At 37.1% G+C, this 25,540-nt stretch overlaps 1 pseudogene; it reads left to right on the top strand.

Annotated features, from left to right (window-relative positions):
- The window catches only part of LOC126063655 (olfactory receptor 6C3-like), a 58,789-nt pseudogene extending 33,873 nt beyond the window's left edge, over window positions 1–24,916 (top strand).
- The last annotated feature ends 624 nt before the right edge of the window (window positions 24,917–25,540 follow it).

Here is a 25,540-nt window from a genome sequence, read left to right as displayed (position 1 = left end):
AATTTTCTGAATCTAACACAACAATCAAGTCACAAAATGCCTGATTTGTATGTTTCTCCTAAAAGCTGTATTTCTTTCCCCAATGTCTTTAGACTTTTTTGAAATTAGTAAATGCATCTTGAACATATTTCAAAATGATGAGTTTAAATGCTACATTTTCAAGAAGCCTGATGATTTGGAAGAAGAAAAAAATAATAAAGGAAATAAGTCAAAGAATAATGAAGTGGTTCTGCATTGGAGCCAAATAATTAAAGGCATACGCTGAAGAATTCTAATCACACTTAGGGAAACCATGGAATAGCTGATATTACTATATGTTTCATAGATTTCAAAAAGTCTTTTCACAAGGTAAAAAATACTGAACATGCTTAATAAATTGACACTGGCAAAACTGTCTAGATTTTATAAGAATTTATTGCAATCACTAATAAACATACACAGAAAATACATCTGAAATAATACTTGGGCTCTCTTTATTTAGAACGTTTAAGCAGAATTCAGATCATTTAGATTTAAATTACCTTTCAAGCCTAAAAGGGGAAAAGAATAACTTGCTATTGTAATATGTAAAACTTTAATGTATAAAGTCAATTGTAAGATTATGCTTAGTTTGTTCTGTACTATAATTTTAGGTATCATCTGCCTTGTTAAACTGCAACAAATATTTACACTTGTTTATATTTCTGGATATCGGAAAAACTACTGTTATGTCTGCTTTTGGAGTTTCTTTCAATGTCAATTTAATAGGTCTCAATCTGAATTAAGAACCAGGGAGACAGAGCTAATTCTCTTGAGACTGACAGATGACCCACAGTCGCAAATTGTAGTTTTTATATTTTTCTTTCTCAACTACATTTTGAGTGTGATGGGGAACTTATCCATCATCCTCCTCAGCTTGCTGGATCCTCGCCTCAAGACTCCGATGTATTTCTTCCTCTGAAATTTCTCCTTGGAATTCTTGTTGACAACAATCTGCATTCCTAGATTCCTGACAACCATTGTGACTAAAAACAAAATCATTTCCTACAATGGTTGTGTATCTCAATATACTTTTTTCTTTTATTAGGAGATGTACAGTTTTTCCTTCTGGCTGCCATGTAGCTATCTGCAAACTCCTGCATTATTCAGTCGTTATGAGCAGCAAAGTGTGCTACCAACTTGTACTCATTTCATGGTCATCTGGCTTTCTGAATATCTATCTTTCCACCACTGGTCTTGGGACAGAAATTGTAATTCTGTGTTTCCAATGTAAAGGATTGTTTCATATGTAACACTTCTCCACTCTTGCAGGTTTCTTGCACAGGCACTGTCTTCCTAGAATTGGCTTCGTTTGTTTCAGCAGGTGTAACACTTGTGGTCACATTGCTGTTAGTGATTTTTTTCCAGTACACATATAATCAAGACCCTTCTAAAAATCCCCTCTGCTCAGAAAAGAACAAAAGCTTTTTCTACTTGTTCTTCCCACATGATTGTAGTCTCCCTTACAGGTAGCTGCATCTTTACTTACTTGAAGTAATCAGCAAAAGAAAGTGTGACTTTATCTAAAGGTGTAGCTGTTTCTATATGTCGGTTGCCCCTTTATTAAACCCCTTTGTTTATACCCACAGTAAGTGAAACAAGCTTTCAAGGATACACTGAGAAAGATTTTCATTTTTTTTTAAATGAAGAAATACTTTAAAAATCTTGATGTAAACATTGAGTAAAGGTTATTGCTCCTATGTTCATGTTTACTTAATCTATTCTTTCACTTACTTAACATTCTTACAACATTTTAGACAAATATCTCAGGATGATTCACACTTTCCTACTTCTCTTTATGATTATTACTTCTTGCAGTGTCATAGAATTATCCCTGCAAGTTTTCAAGATAAATTTAAATACCTTTTACTTCCCAAGACATGGAACTCCCCTTCACTAAAAAGAAAAAAAAATTAAATTATGTATTTATATATCCCGTAATCAATTTGCCTGGATAAGTGTAGCTAACATCCATTTATTATAGATAAGCTCATCTGTTTCTACATTAGTCATAATTTCTGTTCTCATCAGGATGATACAGTTTACTGTGGGGCAGAGAAATAAAGAAACCAAAATTATTAAAGAGTGCAATTTCTTTTATGACAGAGCTATATACAGAATTGTGTGATCACAGCAATATTTTATTATTTTAGTGAATCAAGTTTCATTATTTTAGTGAATCAAGAATGCAGTTCAAAAAGAGTCAATTCTCGTGACAGTTGCAATATATAGAAAAAAGAGTAATAGGATGTTAAAGACATGTATATAATAACATACACACTGTTCAGGAGCACAGGAAGTAGTTCCAACATCACTAGCTACTATCACTACACTGATATTCAGGAGCATAGTCTGAGCCATCCAGCCAGGGTATAACTGCAGAATTATGCATAAGCATGGTGTCAAGTTTCTCAAACTCTTTGTTGCTGAATTTCTCCATTTATGAAATAAACATAATAACTCTTCTCACTTGATAAGTTTGGGAATGAATTGAGGCAGTACAAAAAAAGCAATTCTAGGTCAGCACCTGGCCCTCAGTGAGCTCTCAATAAGTGTTAGCTGCCCTTTGGGGGGAAAGTTTACCTTAGGTGGGATAAATTGTAACAAGAAAAAGAGACAGATGACAAATTTTAAAAACATAAATGCACTGAAATGTACTGGAACTTAATCTGGTAGGTGTACAGGCCCCAAAATTTAGTGTGAACAGAGTAGAGAGATGCAAATTCTTTGTGTCTCATACCTAAAGCAACTTTAAAATCACATGGAATATTCTAGAAAAATGAACCGTGGGTGATTCTGAGGCAGATAGTCATATAAGGGTTTCCTTTTTTAATCTTAGCATCTATGTGATGAGATATTTATCTTATACAGATTGCTCTGTCAAATGCGCTGAGAATGGATTTTTAGATGTTTAGAGTTAGGAAGACAAGTTAGAGTGCCAATACTTTAAGCTAAATGAGATATTTTAAGAGTTAAGAACACAATAGTGGGAGTGGATCAGAAGCTCCAGATGTGACCCCCAGATACACTTAGGAAAATGAACTGAGGGAAATTATTGAACGTTTCATATCTGGGATAAGCGAAAGAAGGTTGCAAGAAGGTTATAAAAAATGATTCTTCTTGGGCTCTCCCTGCTTTCCACTTCTGCACACAAGCACCCATATATTTAATGCCATTTAGAAAAGGAAGTTTTAACCCTATGGGGAGCAAGGGAGAATGAAGAAAACCAAAGACACAGGGGAAAAATTAGTCCAAAAGACTAATGGGCTACAACTACCACAGCTTCCTCCAGCCTGTGTTTGGTGCCCGGCTACTACCACTGACTGCTCTGACAAGGATCACAGTAGAGGGTCCTGGACAGAGCTGGAGAAAAATGTAGAAAAATACGCTAACTCACAAAAAAAGACCAGACTTACTGGCATGACAGAGATTGGAGAAACCCTGAGAATTCAGCCCCTAGACACTTGGTAGCTCAGCAATGAAGTCAGTCCTGAGGCTCACCCTTCAGCCAAAGATTAGAGGGGCCCATAAAACAAAACAGGACTAAAAGGGCACACCAGTCCAGGGGTAAGGATTGGAAGGTAGGACGGGAGAGAAAGCTGGTTGGTTATAGGGAACCCAAGGTCGAGAAGGGGAGATTGTTCACATCTCAGGGGTCGGTAACCAATGTCACAAAGCCATATGTGTGCTAATTGTTTAATGAGAAACTAGTTTGTTCTGTAAACCTTCATCTGAAGTACAATAATAATAAAATAAAAAAAATAGACAGGGAAGTTTTATTAATATAGTTTCAAATTTTTAAAAAATCACCTACAAAACTTATGGGATTCTATATGGGATATAATTTGCCATATAAGTGAATAACTCATTAGGTGAATGATGGTGTAACTATTATATATGTGACCCTGAATATAAATCATTTAACTTCAGATTTGTGCTGAAATTAGTTTTACAAACTTTGAAAGGGAGAATTTTGAGTAATCTACTTTTCCTTGGGAGACATGGTGTAAGGGCACATGATTATTTCAAGGCCTTGAGAGCCTCCATCCACATAGATTTTGTTTCCTCAATAAGCTCTTAAAAAAAAAAAAAAAGAACTAGAATCTTATCAGATATATGATTTGCTGGTGGAATTTTTATTTTCTTGATAGTGTCCTTGGATGCACAAAAACCTTTCCAATAGCTGAAGAAAAGAAAATCCTTCCTTTTAACATGTAAAGAAGTAGTTTGTATGACAATATTTTTTCAAAAAATAAGTGGACAGAGATATATTGCATATTATTGAAATTAAGACACTATCTGAATTAGTTAAGATGCTAACTATAATCTTCACAAAAATTTCTAAGAAAATAATTTAAAATATATATTGTAAAAGATAAAAAAGAAAATTTAAAAATTCACTAGGAATATTGATTTAACAAAAAAGTAGCCAGGGATCAATAAATAGACTAACTGAAAAAGAACTAAGACACATAAAAAACAAATTGCAAGAAGTAAAAGGAAATATTATCTGTAATTAAATTAAATTTAAATAGTGAAACAGCCCAATTGAAAGACAGATGCTGGAAAAATACATTAAATAGAAAATATGTCCCAAATAAAAACCACTGTGCATAGACACACTTAAAATTTAAAGACACAAGTAGTTGTTTGAAAATAAAGGATGGTAAAATGTATGACCTGTGTTATGAAATGAAAGTGTACCTGGAAGTAATATGTTGAAGTCCTAACCCCTACCCCTGTCATCGTGGCCTTGTTTTGGGAAATAAGGTTATTCTTTGAAGATGTTATCGATTAAGTCATATCAGAGTAGAGAAGGTCCTAATCCTAATATCTTCTGAGAGGTATATTATAAAAGGAGAGAACAGTTGGAGAGACAGACACACGGGCAAGAGAGAGGCCATGTGAAGATGCAGGCCAATGCATCTATAAGCAGCCAAGGAATGCCAAGAAATGCCAGGGGCTACTAGAAGCTGGAAGACAGGAGGCTCTTCCCCTAGAACCAAAAGAGAAAGTGTATAACCCTAAATTTGGAACAGAACTGTGAGATAATAAATAAATTTGTTATGGCATCCCTAGGAAAATAAGACACCATGCAAGCAGTGCCAAAAGAGACTGGAATCAGCTATACTAATATCTGACTGTGACAGTTGAGATCGTGTGTCATCTTGGCTGGGCCATGATTCTCAGTGTTTACATGTGATCTCCCCCATGATGGAATCTGCTGTGAGTAGCCAATCAGTTGAAAGGGAGTCCTTGGGCATATGGCCTGCATTTGAATATAGGTGGGTGTTCTGGCTTTTGCCCTGTCTGGGATCCTACAGCCACCGCCTATTCACCTGATCTCTGATTCTTGGGACTTGAGCTAGCAGCTTATCAGCTGATCTTGGGATTTGTCAATCTTTACAACCTGTGAGAAAGAGCCCTGCTCTCCGACCTGCCAATTTTGGGTTCACCAGCCCCTGTGGCTACAGGAATCAGGAGAAACCTCTATTCTGATCCATGGACTTGGGATGTTCCAGCCTCTACAATCCCATGAGCCGTTTCCTTGATATAAATCTCTCTGTATATTTATATGCTTTACTGTTTTTGCTTCTCTAGAGAACACAGGCTAAGACACTGACTATTAGACTTCAAGTAAAAACATGTTACCAGACACCAAGAACATTTTAAAATTACAAAGGTGTTAATCTGTTGGGCAGAACAAACTGTTAGAAACATAGACACACCTAACAACAATTCAACAGTAATAGTTGGAGACTTCAATACCTCACTTTCAATCACGGATATAAAAAATGAGCAGTACACATGGGACATTCTCTAGATTAACCATATGCCAACTATAAAACTTGACTAAATAAATAAAAAATATTTGAAGTAATAAAAATATGTTCTTTGACCCTGATGAAAGTAAATTAGAAATCAACAACAGAAGAAAACACAAGAAATTCACAAATATGTGGAAATTAAACAGCACACTCCTAAATAAACAGTAAGCCAAAGAGTAACACAGAAGATAGTGGCTTAGTCAGACACACCATGCCATCCCACTACAGTAAAGACCCGAGAACCCAAGTGAAACAGATACAGATGACAATCTTGGAACTCTGAGTATCAAACCGAAGGATAAAGAATTAGATTGAACACTGACTGGAAGAGGAAACTGAACAAAAACAGAGAACAAGGAGAGATACACAGCAGAGGTGCCCTGCCAGCCTGACACATCCCCCTGCCTGCCACCTCACCCACTCAAAAGCAGTAGAGAGCACTCTGCACACTCAATCACCTGTCATATCCCCTCGTGCTGGGTGAACAGCAGTGAGCACACCTACGCCACTGGTCACCCACCATATCAACCCCACCTACCGCCCAGTGCACTCAATGAGCATCATCAGGCAATCCCGTGCCTCTGAACCAACAGAGAGTGGCCTCTCCAGCCCTTCTTCAGCTACTTCCCACATCCAGTGAATAGTGACATATACTTGCCCTGCCTGCCACTGCTCCATCCACCTGGAAACAGATGGATGGTGAGCCCTCCCATGCTGCAAGACAAGCAATCAATGCAGCACACCCGCCCCACTTGCCCTAATTAAAGAAAAAAAATCAGGACGAAATGAACAATCAATAAATAAATACATACATAAATCAAATAATACCTTAATGTCTTGGAGAGAGCAGAAGATAAAAAAAAAATCATATGAAAAAAAAGATAAGCTTGTTCAGGCATGTGAGCAAAATAAAGGGAAAGAAAACCTTTCAGAGGAAAAGACAATGATAGAACTATTAAAGAAGGAATTCAAAAGACATATATTAAGAATTCTCAAAGAGATCAAGGAAAATACAGAAAAAAATCCTAGAAGAATTCAGGGAAACAATACAAGAACAAAATGACAGACTCAATAGACAATTAGAAACTACACAAAACAACAACTAGAAATTCAGAAAATTAACAATAAAATATCAGATATAGATAACTCAAAGGAAGAATACAGAAGAATTGAATCAATACAAGAAAGAATCAGCAAAGTAGAGGAGAAATTCCTTGATACTAAGTGACTTGAGGATCAATCAGAAAAAAGAATGAAGAAAAAGGAAGAAAACCTAAGAGTTATGTGGGACACCACCAAGAGGAATAATTTATACTTCATAAGAATTCCAGAAGAGGGGAAAAAAAGATAAGTATAGAGAAAAACTTTGAAGACATATTGGCTGAAAACTTCCCAAATATCATGAAAGACAAGAAGCTTACAATGCACGAGGCTCAACAAACTCCAGACAGGACAGATTCCCCCCAAAATTACCAAGAAATTTCATAATCAAACTTCCCAAAACCAAAGACAAAGAAAGAATTCTGAAAGCAGATCGTGAACAATGAAATATCACTTACAAGGGGCACCACTAAGATTAAGTGCTGATTTCTCATCAGAAATCATGTAAGCAAGAAGACAATTGGATGACATGTATAAAATCCTGAAGGAAAAGAATTGCCAACCAAGAATAATATACCCAGCAAAATTTTCTTTAAAAAATGATGGCAAGGTCTTGGGTACATCAGCCCCTGCATCTACATGAATTGAGAGAAGCCACTATCCTGATCCACAGTCTTGGGACTTTTCAGTCTTTACAATCATGTGAGCTTTTTCCTTGACATAAATCTCTCTATATATCTTTATATGCCTTACTGGTTTTGCTTCTCTAGAGAACCCAGCCTAAGGTGGTCTCCGGGAATGGCTTCTGTTCCAGCTGAGATGTGTGGCTTAGGGCCATGGTCTCAAGGGTTCATTCAGTCTCTGTCAGACCAGCAAGTCTGGTCTTTTGTGTGAATTTGATTTTTTTTGTTATTGTTATTCTACATTTTTCTCCTGGCTATGTTCAGGACTCTGTTGTGATCCCAGCCAGAGTGGTCGGTAGTGGCAGCTGGGCGCCATCTAGTTCTTCTGGTATTGGGGTTGTGTAGGCTGTGGTTCATTAGTCCTTTGGACTAATTGCTCCCTTGAATCTTTGGTTTTCTTCACTCTCCTTTGCTCTAGAAGGGAAGAGATCAATTGTTGTACCACAGATGGCTGCTCATAAGCTTTTAAGACCCCGGATGCTAATCACCAAAGTAGGATGCAAAACATTGTCTTTACGAACTAAGAAAAAAAAAGAAGATGGTGAAGCTAAGACATTTCCAGAGAAGTAGAAACTAAGAGGATTTGTAAAATGCAGACCAGGCTGACAAGACATATTAAAGGGAGTCCTTCAAATAAAGAACCAATGACATCAGACAACTTGAGATAAAGATCCACAACAACATCTCCCAGGTAGCAGCTCAAATAAAGACTTCGCAATAATAAAATAAAGCTAAAAAACTGATCACAGGGAACCAGGGAAGATAAGCTGTAAATGACGACAACTTTGAAAGAAAAAGGGAGAATTAAAGATGTAGTTATATAAATTCCATATGGGGAGAGAGTCAATGAGATTTCTAGATGTAGCGAACTGTCTTAATTTTAAGGAGACTAAGGTAATATTCAGGGTAACACCTATGAAAAGTAATAAATCTACTTAAATAAAGAAGAGACCCAAAAAGACTCAAAAATGCAAAAACAACATCACTAGTTGGAAGGAAAAGAAAATCCAGATACAAAAAGAACCCAGCACAGAAAATTAAAAGAAACAAAGAAACCATTAACCTCTCAAAACAAACAAGGGTACAACAAAATGACAGCAATGAATACATACCTATGTTAATCACCCTCAATGAAAATGGATTAAATGAACCAGTCAAGAGACAGAGAGAGAAAGAGTGGCAGAAAGGATTAAAAAAAAAATACATCAGTATGTTGCCTACAAGAGACACATCTTAGACACAAAGACATAAACAAGTTAAAAACCAATGATGGGAAAAAAAATATACCAAGCAAACAGTATCCAAGAGAGCAGGAGTCACAGTATACAATTCCAGATAAAAAAGACTTTAAGCCAAAATTCATTATAAGAGACCAAAGAAGGGGATTATATAATGATTAAAGGGTCAAACCGCTAAGACATAACAATACCCAGTCCATTTATTCATTTAATGAAAGATCTCTAAAATACATAAGTGAACCAACAGAATTGAAAAGAGAAATAGTTTTACAATAATAGCATGAGGCTTTAACACAGTACTTTAGTTGATAGACAGAACAACTAGAAAGAAACTCAATAAAGATACAAAAGAACTGAACCACAAACTCAAGGATGCAATTAATCCACAGGGCTAATGGGCCACACGAACCACAGCCTCCTCTAGCCTGAGACCAGAAGAACTAGACCGTGTCTAGCTACCACTACTGACCGTCTGACCAGGGACACAATAAAAGGTCTTAGTTTGAATGAGAGAAAAATATAGAACAAAACTCATATATATAAAAAAGGCCAGACTTGCTGGAGTGGAAGAGACTAAAGGAATCTCTGACATTATAGTCCTAAAACAACGTGTTTTTTTTTTTTTTTTAAACCGTGCTTTACGTGAAGGTTTAAAGAGCAAACAAGTTTCTTGTTAAACAATGCATATATCGTTTTGTGACATTGGTTACCATTCCCATGACATGTCAATATTCTCCCCTTCTTGGCCTTGGGTTCCACAATACCAACTTTCCTGTCCCCTCCTACCTTGTCATCCTTGTCCCTGGTCTGGTGTGCCCATTAGGTCTTGTTTCATTTTATGGGCCTGTCTAATCTTTGGCTGAAGGGTGAACCTCAGGAGTGACTTCATTAGTGAACTACAAGGATGTCTGGGGGCCATACTCTGGGGGTTTCTCCAGGCTCTGTCAGACCCGTAAGTCTGGTCTTTTTTTGTGAGTTAGAATTTTGTTCTACATTTTTCTCCTGCTCTGTCCAAGGCCCTCTACTGTGATTCCTCTCAGAGCAGTTGGTGGTGGTAACCAGGCACCATCTAATTGTACTGGACTCCGTCTGCTGGAGGCTGTGGTACTTGTGGTCTGTTAGTCCTTCAGACTAGTCTTTTCCTTTTGTCTTTAGTTTTCTTCTTTCTCCCTTGCTCCTGATGGGGTGACAAGTGGAGTATCTTAGATGGCCATTCACAAGCTTTTAAGATCCCAGATGCTACTAACCAAAGTGGAATGAAGAACGTTTTCCATAAGACAGCTTTTTAAACTGGAATGGAAATCACTCTCGTAGGTCACCTTTCAGCCAAATAATAGATCGGCCTACAAAATAAACGATAACACCCTTGAGGAGTATCAACGATATGAGACCAAAAGGGTAATATTTGCCCAAAAGCAAAGATAAGAAGGCAGGAAGGGGTGGGGAAACCAGGCGAATGGAAACGAGGACTCCAGAATGGAAATGGGGAGAATGCTGGCACATTATGTGGATTGCAACCAATGTCACGGAACAATCTGCATATGAATTATTGAATGGCAAACTAATTTAGTATGTAAACGTTCACCTAAAGCACAATAAAATGTCAGAAAATAAATTAAAAAAAAAACAGTAACAATTTGAGGAATGTGCTTCTTAGAACAAGCAACTATATGGAAACAAATGGGCAACATTTGCCCTAAAGCAAAGGTGAGAAGGCGAGAGGAGCATGGAAACTGGAGGGATGGATACGAGGAAGGCAGGGTGGAATTGGGAAGAGTGCTGACACATTGCGGGGATAGCAACCAATGTCACAAAACAATTTATCTATGAATTTTTTTTTTTGTCATACACAACTGTTTTTGTCTACGAATTATTGAATGGAAAATTAATTTGCTGTGTAAACTTTCACCAAAAACACACAAAAAATACTCAAAAAAAATTAAAAAAGGATAAATCACAAGAGAAATTTTAAAATAAAATATTTAGATAAAAGAAATAGAATGCAACTTCAGAACTGTTTATAGAGAAATTAATAGCTGTAAATGATTACATTAAAAAAGAAGACAGATTCCAAATTAATAATAAACAAGTGTTATACTTTTGAAAACAAGAAAAAGAAGAATAAAATAATCACAAAGAGGACAAAAAGAGCATATACTATATGATTTCCTTTATATAAAATTCTAGTGAATGGAAACTAATATGTAACAACAAAAATTAGATCGACTGCCACCTGGGTGTGGCAGGGGGTATGTATCAAAGAAGCTGGGGAAGGGCCGAATGAGGGTGTACAAAATGGAAGAGGAAAACTGTTGGCGATGATGACTATGTTAATTATGGTGATTGTATTGATGATTACATGAGTGAATACATACATCAACACGTAACAAATTGTACACATTTTAATCACGTGCAGTTTATTATATTCCAATTATACCTCAATAAATCTGTTTTAGAAAAAACAACCAATGTGTTATTATTTTCTACTAGATAATATATGCCAGGCTACATGTCTGAAGATTATTTTTTGCTGAAGATCATTCAAAAGCATCTGCAGCAGTCTATTGACCGAGAACTGCCAGAAATTCAAGCCGGACTCTGAAGATGCTGAGGAACCAGGGATATCATTGCTGATGTCAGTTGGATCCTGGCTGAAAGCAGAAAATACCAGAAAGATGTCTACCTATGTTTTATTGACTATGCAAAGGCATTTGATTGTGTAGATCCTAACAAATTATGGATAACATTGTGAAGAATGGGAATTCCAGAACACTTAATTGTGCTCATGAGGAGCCTGTACATAGATCAAGAGGCTGTCATTCGAGTAGAACAAGGGGATACTGCGTGGTTTAAAGTCAGAAAGGGTGCGTGTCTTGCTTATCTAGTGTTGCCATAACAGAAATACCACAAGTGGATGGCTTTAACAAAGAGAAGTTTATTTTCTCACAGTAAAGTAGGCTAAAAGTCTAAGCTCAGGGTGTCAGCTCCAGGGGAAGGCTTCCTCTCTCTGTTGGCTCTGGAGGAAGATCCTTGTCCTCAATCTTCCCATGCTCGAGGAGCTTCTCAGGCACAGGGACCCTGGGTCTAAAGGATGCACTCTGCTCCCGGTGCTACATTCTTGATGGTATGAGGACCCCAACTCTCTGCTTGTTTCCCTTTCATCTCTTGAGAGATAAAAGGTGGTGTGGGCCACACCCAGGGAAACTCCCTTTACCTTGGATCAGGGAAGGGACTGGAGTACGGGTGATGTTACAGTGCCACCCTAATCCTCGCAACATAAAATTGCAATCATGAAATGGAGGGCAACCACACAACACTGGGAATCACGGCCTTACCAAGTTGATACACAGATTTTTGGGGGGACATAATTCAATCCATGACAGTGTGCATCAGGGTTGTATCCTTTCACCATACCTATTCTATCTGCATACTGAGCAAATAATCTGAGAAACTGGACTATATGAAGAAGAACGAGCATCAGAATTGGAGGAAGACTCATTAACAACCTGTCTTATGCAGATGACACAACCTTGCTTGCTGAAAATGAAGAGGACTTGAAGCACTTACTGATGAAGATCAAAAACCACAACCTTCAGTAAGGATTACACCTCAACATAAAGAAAATGAAAATCCTCACAATTGCACCAATAAGCAACATCATGACAAATGGAGAAGAGATTGAAGTTGTCAAGGATTTCATTTCACTTGGATCCACAATCAACACCCATGGAAGCATCAGTCAAGAAATCAAAAGATGCATTGCACTGGGCAAAGCTGCTGCAAAAGATCTCTTTAAAGTGTTGAAAAGCAAAGATGTCACCTTGAAGACTAAGGTGCGCCTGACCCAAGCCATGGTGTTTTCAATCGCCTCCTATGCATGTGAAAGCTGGATGATGAATAAGGAAGACCGAAGAAGAATTGACACCTTTGGATTGTGATGCTGCAGAACGTTGGATACACTATGAACTGCCAAAACAACAAACCAAGCCTGTCTTGGAAGAAGTACAGCCAGAGTGTTGTTCCTTAGGAGTAAGGATGGTGAGACTACTTCTCACATACTTTGGACTTGTTGTCAGGAGGGATCAGTCCCTGGAGAAGGATATCATGTTTGGTAAAGCAGAGGGTCAACAAAAAGAGGAAGACCCTCAATGAGATGGATTGACACAGTGGCTGCAACAATGGACTTAAGCATAACAACAATTGTGAGGATGGTGCAGGACCGGGTAGTGTTTCATCCTGTTGTACATAGGGTTGCTGTGAGTCAGAACTGACTCGATGACTCCTAACAACAACAGGTCTGCAGGTGTCTGGAGAGTGGTGCTGCCTATCACGATGTGGGTATTATGAGATATAGAATTGTGTGTTTGGGCAAGCCAAGGAGCAATGTATTATACAATGCATTCTGGACAGGCCTTAAGAAGTCTTAAAATGAAAAGACTTTATAGCACTTTCATAACACCTAATTTTACTTTGTTATAAAACTGATATAGTCTTTTTAAGACTTTCTGAAGCCTTATATCTACTTCTCTCCTCAGAGAGTACAAGCTCATTGATTCTTCCTATGGCAACTGACAACGGAAGAAAATGTTCACGCATGTTTTATATAGATGGATTGACGTGATAAGTAATTCTGCTCATAAATGGATTGTTACCACATAATATTTCAATTTAGGGAAGATCTTAAAAGACTTCATATGTAGAAGAACTGGTCTGAGATGTCAATATACATGGACTCCTGGGCAGTGGTAAATGGCTTAGTTAGTTGATGAAAGTTCTGAAAGTATCAAGACTGCAAGTTTGGGGCAAGGGCTGTAGAAGTGGTGTGTGGTTCAATCTATGGAAATGAACAAAAAACACTCAAAACTTATTTTCTCATATCATGTCAACTCTGGAGTTTCCACTACAGAGAAGACTACCAACAACCAGTGTCATGTGGATGTCAGTGAGTCCTTCTTGTTAGCCATGTCAGTACTGGTGCCCTGTGCCAATGATCAGACTAGCCATGGTAAATAGTGTTGGAGACTATGCATAAGCCCAATAGCATGGACTAACTCTCACCAAAGCTGATGCACTTACTACCACTATTGAATTCTCAACCTGCCAGAAGCAGAATTTGATGGTAAGCCCTGAATGTAAAATTCTTGCATTAGAAAATTAATGATAAATAATGGTACACAAAAAAGGCACTAAAAATTACAATGGCCTAAGAAAGTTAAAATAGCTAAAGAACAAACACCTTGAAAATGAAAGGTCTGGCAACCCTGACCAACAAAATTGCTGGCTCAGACTGAGGAAACCTAGACTGCTTGGTGAAGCAGGGTGACAGGGAATATCAACCATTCTGTTGGAATTAGTGAAAGCAACACACTAATGAACTCGGAGTAGCAAAATTGGGACATCCATGCTTTCTTGCATTATGTTTTGTTCAGTGATTAAAACTGGCCTCTCCCTGAAGCGCCTCTATGGCTGTTTGAATTTGCATATTTTTACCACAAGACGATGTTGAGTATATTGCTTTCTCGAAAATAAAGCCCCATTATTGTACCATGGGTGCTGGTTAAAATGGTAGGACTTCAGCTGATCTGAGTGTCACAATGAGTATACTGTGTCAGAAGACTCTGGTGTTTACATCTTGTGTACTACTTTAATGATAGAATCCAAAATAGGCTCTAGCTAAATTCATTTGGGTACAACTTGAAAATCTATTGTCTTTTATTGTATCATATGCCTCGTGCATCCTGTACTAGACTCTGTTGTTATTTCTGAGGCCAAAGATATTGCCGTACCTGCTCAGTTCGAAAAGTGAAGTACTGAGCAATCAACGCAATATAGGGCAAATCTTTGATCAATGGAAAAGCAGGTCAGTGAGTAAATTCTTCCTCTTCTTCCTGGTTGGATTCTTCTGAGACATATCCATTCATAGGACCTTTGAGAGAAGGTAACTAAACTAAACCAAACTCACTGTCATAGAGTAGATTTCGACTGATAGTGATCCTATAGGACAGAGTAGAACTGCCCCATAGGGTTTCCGAGGCTGTAAATCCTGGTGCATCTAGTGGATTTGAATCACTCACCTTTCAGTTAGCCAAAAGCTTTCACTACTGCACTACCTGGGCTCCTTTTTGGAAGAAGGTAGTAAGATCGAACTATCAGTTATGCTTGATAAATAACTGGCACAACATTTCAGTAATGAAGTTTAGACTGGCTTTCTCTGTTTTGCTCAGTCCCAATTTTCTTCCCTCCTGTGTCTTTAATATTGTACTCCATAAAAAGCAGTAGCTTATAGGCTTCTTTTTATATTAATATCTCTGAAAAATTAACTAAGATATCACATCTATATCTATTTAGCTATCTACCTACATATATAGACAGATTTTCTTTTCTTTTTTTACTTAATGCCAGTAAGATTTTTTGGTTAAACCAAAATGCTCACTAGTGGGAGGACAATACAGAGGTTTCATGTCTTTGAATAATTACAGAAATATTTACTGAGTGTAAATTATATTACTTCTACCAGGCACTGAAGATACAAATACACCCACTACTCACTTATCGACGTGGTTAAGTTCTAAAGACCAGGTTGTTATGCAAAAGTAGGCATTATGAAAAATGAAAGATGACCCAGGGCTCAGGATACAGGGTTCCCCTCACACTCTTTGGCGTGCCTCGCGGCTGGCGGCTGGTGTGTCCTCTGTGGCATGTTTGCTCCAACCCCTTCTTCCGTTCACTCCCATTCCCTTCCTTTTCTTCCCTTGCTCCCAACTCCTAACCTTCCGCCTCTCCCTCCTTCCTTCCAATTCCTCGGTCTCCTCATCCCTCCACTCTCCTTTGTCCTTTGTGCATGGCTGGGAGCTAGTTGGAGACTGCGTGGGCAGGATGGTCGCGCTGGTGGGACCCTAGCGCTCAAGCCCTGAGTGGGACTGCACCAATGGCGCCAGGCTGGGGATCGGAAGCCTTTTTTTATGTTCCCAGACTGTTCTGCAGCCCTCCTGGCTTGTCCCTGCAGTGCTTTGTTGCCTGAAGCCTGGAGCGGCTTGGCGAGTCACCAGTAGCTGGGCACCTGCTCCCGACGCTTGGACAGGAGTTCTGGGAGTTCAGGGCGCTTCCGGAGCTCGAGCTCGCACTGGGGCTTGTATGGGAGGAGGTCCATGAGTTACCACGCTGAGTAACATCAACCCTAGTGACGCCACTGCACCCAGTGTTACTCTTGTCTCGCACCTCTGCATTCCTTACTGCCAGACATACATCGTCAATGCGCAAATTAAGTCAGTAGATTTTTCACTAATGAGTAAATGGGAAAAGTAGGTTAATGCGATAGTAAACGAAGAGCAGGTACATAAAATAACCAAGGCCTAATGCCTCCTCCTTAAGTTGCTTTTTAATAGAAATAGATTTCTCTACAAATAAATGCAATGGAGTAAGATAAGAGTACAAATTGTGGGGAGGGAAAAAAAGAGAAAGCATCTAATCCTGGTTTTACAGATAGGGAAGATTTCAGATTTTATGATATTTAGATTAAACATTAAAGGAAAGTATAAATTTGTGTGTGTGTGTCTGAAAATACCTCACGATTTGAAAAATTAGAAAAGATTTGATGATATTAGAGCAAAGGTTATGCATCGTCTTGGTTCTGGAAAAGATGTCATACACTTGGCTGCTTCCCAAAGAACAATGAAAAGGAGAAATAACTGATTCCTTGGCACTTGTCCGATATAATTTTCTGAGATATATAAATGGTCTTTAATCTGTGCTGTCCCATACAACAGCCATTAGCCACATGTGAGCATTTAAAATGTGGCTAGTGTGACTGAGGAGTTAAACTTCTATTTGATTTCATTTAACCACATACATAACTTTCTGCTGAGCAAGGATGATACCTGGTTAGTAATTAAAATACAATTACTGCTATAAAGATGAAGCACAGGGTATTATAAAAACACATAAGAGTTTGAGAGAATCAGAGAAGTCTTCTCTAAGAGAGTACAATTAAAGTACAAACGAACTGAGGTGCCAGACAAGCCACATCCAGCAGGCAGAAGAGCATGTATGAATGTCATGAAGGAGGAGAGAAAGTGTTGAATTATTAAAACAAACAACAAAAACAAGAACAAACAAAGAACAACAACAAAAGCAGGTTTACTGGAATAGAAAAAGTCAGGTGAGATAGTACAAAATGAGTCTGAAAGGGGAGGAGTGGGTTAATAATTACAGGGCCTTGAAGGCATTAAATTTAGTTATTTACATACTTTATAATGAGGGCAGTAGGAGCCCAATTTGTTCTTTACCTGAAAAGTGAGATGATATTTATATATTACATGCATCATTCTGGTTGCACTACAAGTTAAAAGATCAAGAGAGGAGTTTTTTAATTATGATATACTTCTGTCTCCACATGGAGGCGAAGATAGTTCCACGGATATTAGATAGTTTTTTAGACCAAGGTTCTATTTCAATAGACGCATCTCTATCTCCAGCTGAAGGATTATGTGTAGACCTTGTAGGTGAGAACTCTGGGCTAGAAATATTACTAAGAGAGGATAACATGACATTGGTGCTTATATTGTCTCTAGCCTAGCAGTGTTAGGGTAGGTGGTTTTGAGAAAATAGTAAAATTAAATCCATATCTCACAAAAACAAGAATGAATTATATATGGATTCTGGATGGATTAAAGATGTCAGTTTAAAAAGCATAACCATGGAAGTATTAAATAGAAAGGAATATTTATATACATTGGAAGGCATGCAAACTACCACTGCAGAAGAGTTGCCTACTTAAAGTAGAGTCAACCTGAATGATGTGGTTGGAGACAAGCTTTCAGGACCTTCATTTGTGGATGTGGCACAATTCAAAATGAGAAGAAACAGCAGCAAATACCCATTTGTTATAGAAATGTGGAATGTCTGAAGTATGAATTTAGGAAATCTGGAAATTGTCAAAAATGAAGCAGAATGTATAAACATCAATATCCTAGGCATAAACATATATATCCTAGGACTGGTATTGGCCATTTTGAATTGAACAATCATACGGTCTACTATACCGGGAATGACAACTCGAAGAGGAATGGTGTTGCATTCATTGCCAAAAAGAATATTTCAAGATCTTTTTGGTTTTTAATACAGCAGGAAAGAAAGAAAAGACCAAAATGGATGTCAGAAGAGACTCTGAAACTTGCTCTTGAATGTCAAGTAGCTCAAGTAAAAGGAAGAAAAGATGAAGTAAAAGAGTTGAACAGAAGATTTCAAAAGGTTACTTGAAAAGACAAAGTAAAGTATTATAATGACATGTGGAAAGACGTGGAGATAGAAAACCCAAAGGGAAGAACACACTTGGCATTTCTCAAGCTGAAAGAACTGAAGAAAAAATAAAGCATCAAGTTGCAAGAATGAAGAATTCCACAGGGAAAATATTAAATGATGCAGGAAGCATCAAAAGAAGATGGAAGGAATATACAGAGTCATCATACTAAAAAGAATTATTTGACTTTCAACCATTTTAGGAGGTAGCGCATAATCAGTTACCGATGACACTGAAGGAAGAAGTCTAAGCTGCAATGAAGGCATTGGCAAAAATAAAGCTACAGGAATTGACAGAATATCAATTGAGATGTTTCACACAATGAATGCAGTGCTGAAAGTGCTCACATGTGTATGGCAAGAAATTTGCAAGACAGCTACCTGGCCAATCCACTGGAAGAAATACATATTTATGCCTATTCCCAAGAAAGGTGATCCAACTGAATGTGGAAATTATCCAACAATATCGTTAATATCACACACAAATAAAATTTTGCTGAAGATCATTCAAAAGTGGCTGCAGCAGTATATTGACAGAGGACTGCCAAAATTCAAGCTGGATTCAGATAAGGACGCAGAACAAGGGTTATCATTGCTGATGTCAGATGGATCATGGCTGAAACCAGAAATACCTGAAAGATGTTTATCTGTGTTTTATTGACTATGCAAAGGCATTTGGCTGTGCGGATCACATCAAATTATAGATAACATCGTGAAGAATGGGAATTCCAGAACACTGAATTGTGACCCTGAGAAACCTGTACATGGATCCAGAGGCAGTTGTTCGAACAGAACAAGGAGATATTGCATGGTTTAAAGTCAGGAAAGGTGTATGTCAGGGTTCTATCCTTTCACCATACCTATTCAATCTGTATGCTGAACAAATAATCCGAGAAGTTGAACTATAGGAAGAACGGGGCATCAGGATTGGAGGAAGGCTCATTAACAACCTTCATTATGCAGATGACACAACCTTGGTTGCTGAAAGTGAAGAACTTGAGCCACTTACTGATAAAGATCAGAGACCACAGTTTTCAGTATGGGTTACACCTTAACATGAAGAAAACAAAAAATCTTCACAACTGGACCGAGAAGCAACATCATGATAAAGGGAGAAAAGATTGAAGTTGTCAAGGATTTCATTTTACTTGGATCCACAATCAACACCCATGGAAGCAGCTGTCAAGAAATCAAAGGACACATTGCAATGGGCAAATCTGCTGCAAAAGACCTCTTTAAAGTGATGAAAAGCAAAATGTTGAAGACTAAAGTGAGCCTGACCCAAGCCATGGTGTTTTCAATCGCTCCGTGTGCATAGGAAAGCTGGATGATGATTAAGGAAGACTGAAGAAGAACTGACAACTTTGAATTGTGGTGTTGGCAAAGAATATGGAATATACCATGGACTGCCAAAAGAGTGAACAAATCTGTCTTGGAACAAGTACAACCAGAATGCTCCTTGAAAGCAAGGATGGAGAGACTACATCTTACACACTTTGGACACTTTCTCAGGAGGGATAAGTCCCTGGAGAAGGACGTCATGCTCATCGGTAAAGTAGAGAGTCAGAGAAAAAGAGGAAGGAGATGGATTGACTCAGTGGCTGCAACAATGGGCTCAAGCATAACATAGATTTTGAGGATGGCACAGGATTGGGCAGTGTTTCGTTCTGTTATACATAGGGTCTCTATGAGTTAGAACTGACTCAACAGCACCTAACAACAACAACATTTATATAATTTTGAAGTATGTGGGTAAGTCCTTGCTAAAGAGAATATGTCACTAAGAATTTATGATAGTTGTACAATCTTTTCGAGTAGAACTACAGAGAAAATTTACAAAATAAGGATACAAAACAGAGAAGACACACCATGTATTTATATCCACTATATATAATGTATTCTACCATGGAAACTCTGGTGGTGTAGTGGTTAAGAGCTCTCCTGCTAACTAAAAGGTTGGCAGTTCAAATCCACCAGGTGCTCCTTGGAAACCCTATGGAGCAGTTCTACTCTGTCCTATAGGGTCGCTAGGAGTCGAAATTGACTTGATGGCAATGGGTTTGTTTTTTTTTTTTTTTTAATCAATAAATAGGAAGACAATAAACCCAATGGAAAGTGAACAAAGGTTATAAATAGGCAATTCAGGGACAAGAAATAAAAATACTGAAAGTATATTCAATCTCTATGTGAATCAAAGAATACGAAAATATAAAAATAGATGATTTATGCATTAAGCACTTACTAGATCTCAAGTAAGAAGCCCTTGTGATACAATGGTTAAACACTCAGCTGCTATCCCAAAACATTGGTGGTTAGAACCCACCCAGCAGGTCCAGGGGAGAAAGACGTAACAATCTGCTCCAGTAGAGATTACAGCCTTGAACACCCTATGGGGCAGTTCTACTCCATCGAATAGGGTTGCTCTCTATGAGTTGGAATCAACTTGAAGGCAACTAACGATAGCAGCATATCCCAATTAGCATGCTAAACTCTCTTATGCATTATCTCATTGTAATTTTTATAATAGCCTATGACTTAAGACTATTAGTCTTCTCATTTTATGGGTGAAGAGACCAATGTTCAGAAAGCTGCATTAAAATTTGTGAGTTTGCAAAGAAAATGGATCTGTTTAATCTAAAAACCCAGGCACTGTTATCTCTAAGCTACAGTGTCTTTGCCATTAAATAAATTGTGACATTATTTTGTCTCTCTGCTTATAAAATTTTTAAATGACCAATAATATCCAGTTTTGACTCAAATGTGAAGAAAAGGGCTCATTCTTATCTGTAGGAGAATTTTTTAAAGTATCTATTAAAATTTAAAACTCAACAGCTGTCAGTTTTACACTTACGTAAATGTATAAATACGGATGCAGTGTAACATCATAATAATGTGAAATTTGTCACAATCTGATCCCCTAAATCTTAAATCAGCAAAGTAATTATTAAATTACATGCATGTCACCTCTGGTATTCTATGCAACTGTTACAAAAAAGTTGATAAGGAATGATATCCTTACATATTACATACTAGGAAAAAGATAATTATAGAGTATTTGGCATCATATAACGGCATTAATGTATAATAGCAACAGGAACAAATCTTCAAGTGTTTGAATGGGAGTGCTCCCATATTACTCCAATAGAGAGAAAACATATCTCAAGAACACACTATAAACTCTTAAAAAAAAACTCTTAATACTGGCTAATTTGAAGATTGGAGTAAAAATGGAGGATTCGTTGGAAATATTAGGGCCATTGAAAATGCCACTCTATACTACTGTCACCTTGATTCTTATAACATTAAGCATGTATTAGATTTAAAATTAAAAAAAGGAAAATCAAAACTAAATTTTCAAGTACTCTTCTGATATTCAAAGATATTGAAATCCCTTATTTTATTTATGTATTCATTCATTTTGCCTTATGCTGGTGGATATATATGAATGAATAAAACATAGCATTCCCAAATTAGGGTCTGCTGTGGTGTAGTTCGGTCCTGGATTTCACCAGACCCAAAGGGACTGAGAAGAAATTATCTCTTGAGTGTAGAACAAGTGCCATATGCATATTAGGAAAATTATACACAGTCAAAGGGAGACTACGTTGATGGTACAAGCTGATTGGTATGTTTTTACTTTTACCTCGTTATATTGCTTAGCTTTCCAGAAAACTCTATGTTATGACATCATTTACAGTTTTGGAATTTATCTCTTCTTGCACCTTTCCTTTCTTCATGCTAATCTCTGGGGAATTTATTCCATGACCAGAAAGGGTGAAATTGTTTTATTTTTGGGCAGTGTTAAATCTTCATCTTATCCAGAGAGCTTTGAAATGCTTAAACTTCCAGGCTCTTAAGCATTCTTCCCTGGACATTTACCTAAAGAACTCTTAGTGTTAAAATAAGTAGCTCTTATTGGAGTTCAGGTCCAGAGCAATGTGTTTTTGTGGAAAGATAAGAGAAATTTATGTTACTTATCACAAAGGCTGCTAACAAACTGACGTGGACTCCAGTCTGTGTTTTCTTTATGCTAGAGGCTCTTATGTGATAGAAGCAAGGGTGGACCAAGTGACAAAAAGTTCTCCTGAAGTACATTATGCATGTATTATTTTTCATTTTTTAAATAAATTAAGAAAAACTCAGGGTAATATTTCTGACTGGAACCATCAGACATATCACAAAAGTGAGTATGTTTCTTATTATCAATGAAATGTTTGTCCCATCCATAATTTGATTTTGTTGGAATAAATTGCAGTGAGTCCCAAATTATCCCTTTAACATATTTAGTGTTATTAATTATATATGTAATATGTTTCAGCCATTGTTGAAAACACAGAAATACAGTCTCTGCCCTTTGATATGCCATATTTTGCTGATATGTTAATGACCACATGTGCATATTCCTAAAGAAAGTGCTGATTGCCTGAAAAAGAAAAAAGGATAAAGAAGAAAAGAAGGCATAATATCATCTTAGACACTACTCACCCATCAGTAATACTAATTGTTGAGTTAGGCAGAAGGGAACATCTTTCTACATGTTACCTTCATCAGTGCTGTCTTACCAGTTCATGCTATAAAAAAAGAAAGAGATTAATACTAGAAACATTACTGAGAACTTATACACAGATACAATTCTGGTTGTAAAGGATAGAGCGGTGGAAAAAAAAAAACAGATAAAAATCGCTGAGCTTATATTTTAGCAATTTCTGTTTTCCCTATAGTAAATCCTAAAATATATGTATATACATATACATACATATATATTTCCTGTAATCAGTCTTCTAAAAAGGAGACAGTGAGATATTTGGCATTAAAACTTTCTTTATGAGTTCATTCTTGTCCTCAATCAGGTTTAAGGCCAAAGAGAATAGTAGTAAAAAAAAAAAAAGTCCATTTAATAATTGTTAATTTTAATAAAAAACACAAACAATGATACCACCAATCATGTTATAGAAATGTATTAACGATAGGCTCTATCTATGTGAGTATTGATTCATCTCTCTGGTTTCTGTTTTCTTTCCCATTAATGAAAACCAAACTTTACTCTTGTTTACAATCAAGGTCATTCTACTGATATGTTTATGTGATTGGAAAACACCTTTATTTTTGTCGATTGTATTTAAAATAAAAGGTATTAAGAATAAAAATAATTTCAGATACTATTAAGTTCAGGGATTGCGATTGGGTTCCAATTACCACCAAAGCCCTACTAAACAATAAAAACTTGCGTGTTTTGTTTTTGTCTTCTTCTTATTTTTTTTTTTAATTTATTGTACTTTGGATGGAGGTTTACAGGACAAACCTAATTTCTCATTAAATAGTCAGTACACACATTGGTCTATGACATTGGTTAAGAACCCTACAACATTAGACAAGAAAATTTTTTAAATTTTGGCACCAGGATAAATACTCAAAATTAGATTCATTCCTAAAACCATACAGTCTTCAAAGCTGGAAAACAATGTTTCAGTATATAAACTATATATATAATTCATTAATATTGGTGTGGAAATTTATGATTCAAGGATATACTGAAAATGTAGAAACTTTGACTCTATGTAGAGGTTATACACACTGACACTGATTTGGGTTTTAACATAGGTCTGTGAATACATTTTCTTTTCAGAGAGGCTCTAAGAAAATGTTCCATTTTAATAAGGGTGACAAGATATTGGAAAAGAGCTGAAAGAGAAAAAAGGGTCCATTGTTTAGTGTCATTGGGGTTATTAATACTAATATTTAAATCTTTAGTGTTTGCTCATTCTTTATGTTTTGTTTTTCACCAATAGATTTTGCTTAAAGAGGAAAATACATCAGTGTGAGAAATCACACAATGATTACAGAGTTTGTACTCTTGGGCTCATCAGAGGACCCAAAGCTTCAGGCTCTGGTCTTTATCTTTTTATTTATAGCTTATGTATTAACCGTCACAGGCAACCTGACCATCATCGTCCTCACCGTGATAGACTATCGTCTAAAGACTCGTATGTACTACTTCCTCTGGAACTTCTTCTTAGAAATTACATTCACCACTGTGTCTATCCCCAGATTTCTGGGGCAATCATTACTAAAGTCAAGACCATTTCTTACAACAATTGTTTAGCTCAATTATTTTTCTTCATCTTTATGGGTGTGTCTGAATTTTTCTTCTAACGGCCATGTCTTATGATCGTTATGTTGCCATCTGCAAGCCCCTTCATTACAACACCGTCATGAACAAGAAAATCTGCACCCTGCTTGTTCTTTGTTCATGGCTGGGAGGATTCCTGACCATTTTCCCACCACTCATGCTTATCCTCCAGTTAGATTTCCGTTCTTCCAATGCCATTGACCACTTCTCTTGTAACCACTTCCCCATCTTACAACTCTCATGCACAGACACCTGGCCTTTAGAGATGATTGGCTTTTACTTTGCTTTTGTTACTTTGCTATTCACATCGGCATTAGTGATTGTATCCTACTTGTGCATCGCTATCACCACTCTGAGAATCCCTTCTGCCAGTCAGAGGAAAAAGGCTTTCTCCACTTGTTCTTCTCATATGATTGTCATTTCCATCTCTTATGGCAGCTGCATATTCATGTATGTCAAGATTTCAGCAAAGAAAGAGCATCATTGACCAAAGGAGTAGCTATTCTCAACACTTCCATTGCCCCCGTGCTGAGCCCCTTCATTAACACCCTGAGGAACCAGCAAGTAAAACATGCCTTCAAAGACTTGATCCATAAGATAGGATTTTCAGAAAATAAATGAAAGTATTTATTGGCATGAATGAATGTTATTATGAAGGTTCAATAAAGAATAAATGAAATTCTAGCCTTCTTCTAATCTTCACTATCCTAAATCCATCTCTCCACTGCCCCTAATGGCGAGCTCAAATGCTTAAACTTTCTTTTCAACGCGGAAGTGTCTATGTTGTGCCTTCCTTGAAAACTTTCAGTAAATTCCACTTAATCGTCGATTTATCATTCTGAATAGAAAGCCAGTGACTATAATATATAATCCATTTGGCTAATTATCCTGAACATTAAAAATCGTTTACATTGTAATCGCTTAAAAGAGCAGTTTTAATTAACTAACTCTTAAATTTTCTCTGTTACTAGCACAATAGTTCCTTCTTAGAAATTATATAAAATATGAAATTTGACACCATGTTTTTTTACACTATCTGCAGTGTCTGTACAATTATTTCCACTTATCTGATGGACTTGGGTGTTATTTTCCTACTTACAAGTAATTAAAAATTCATAAATACTCTGTTTCCTAGTTATGTTGAAGACGTATTATCTCTGGCTTTTTATAATCTCCTCGTTATCTGTATTTGTTTTTGAAAATGTATAACAAAGATGAATATTTAGGGAGCCACTATTACCATTA

Source organism: Elephas maximus, chromosome 20 (assembly GCF_024166365.1).
Source record: "Elephas maximus indicus isolate mEleMax1 chromosome 20, mEleMax1 primary haplotype, whole genome shotgun sequence".
Lineage (NCBI taxonomy): Eukaryota > Metazoa > Chordata > Mammalia > Proboscidea > Elephantidae > Elephas > Elephas maximus.
The sequence above is the reverse complement of the archived record's forward strand: the minus strand, read 5'-3'. Positions and strand labels throughout refer to the sequence as shown.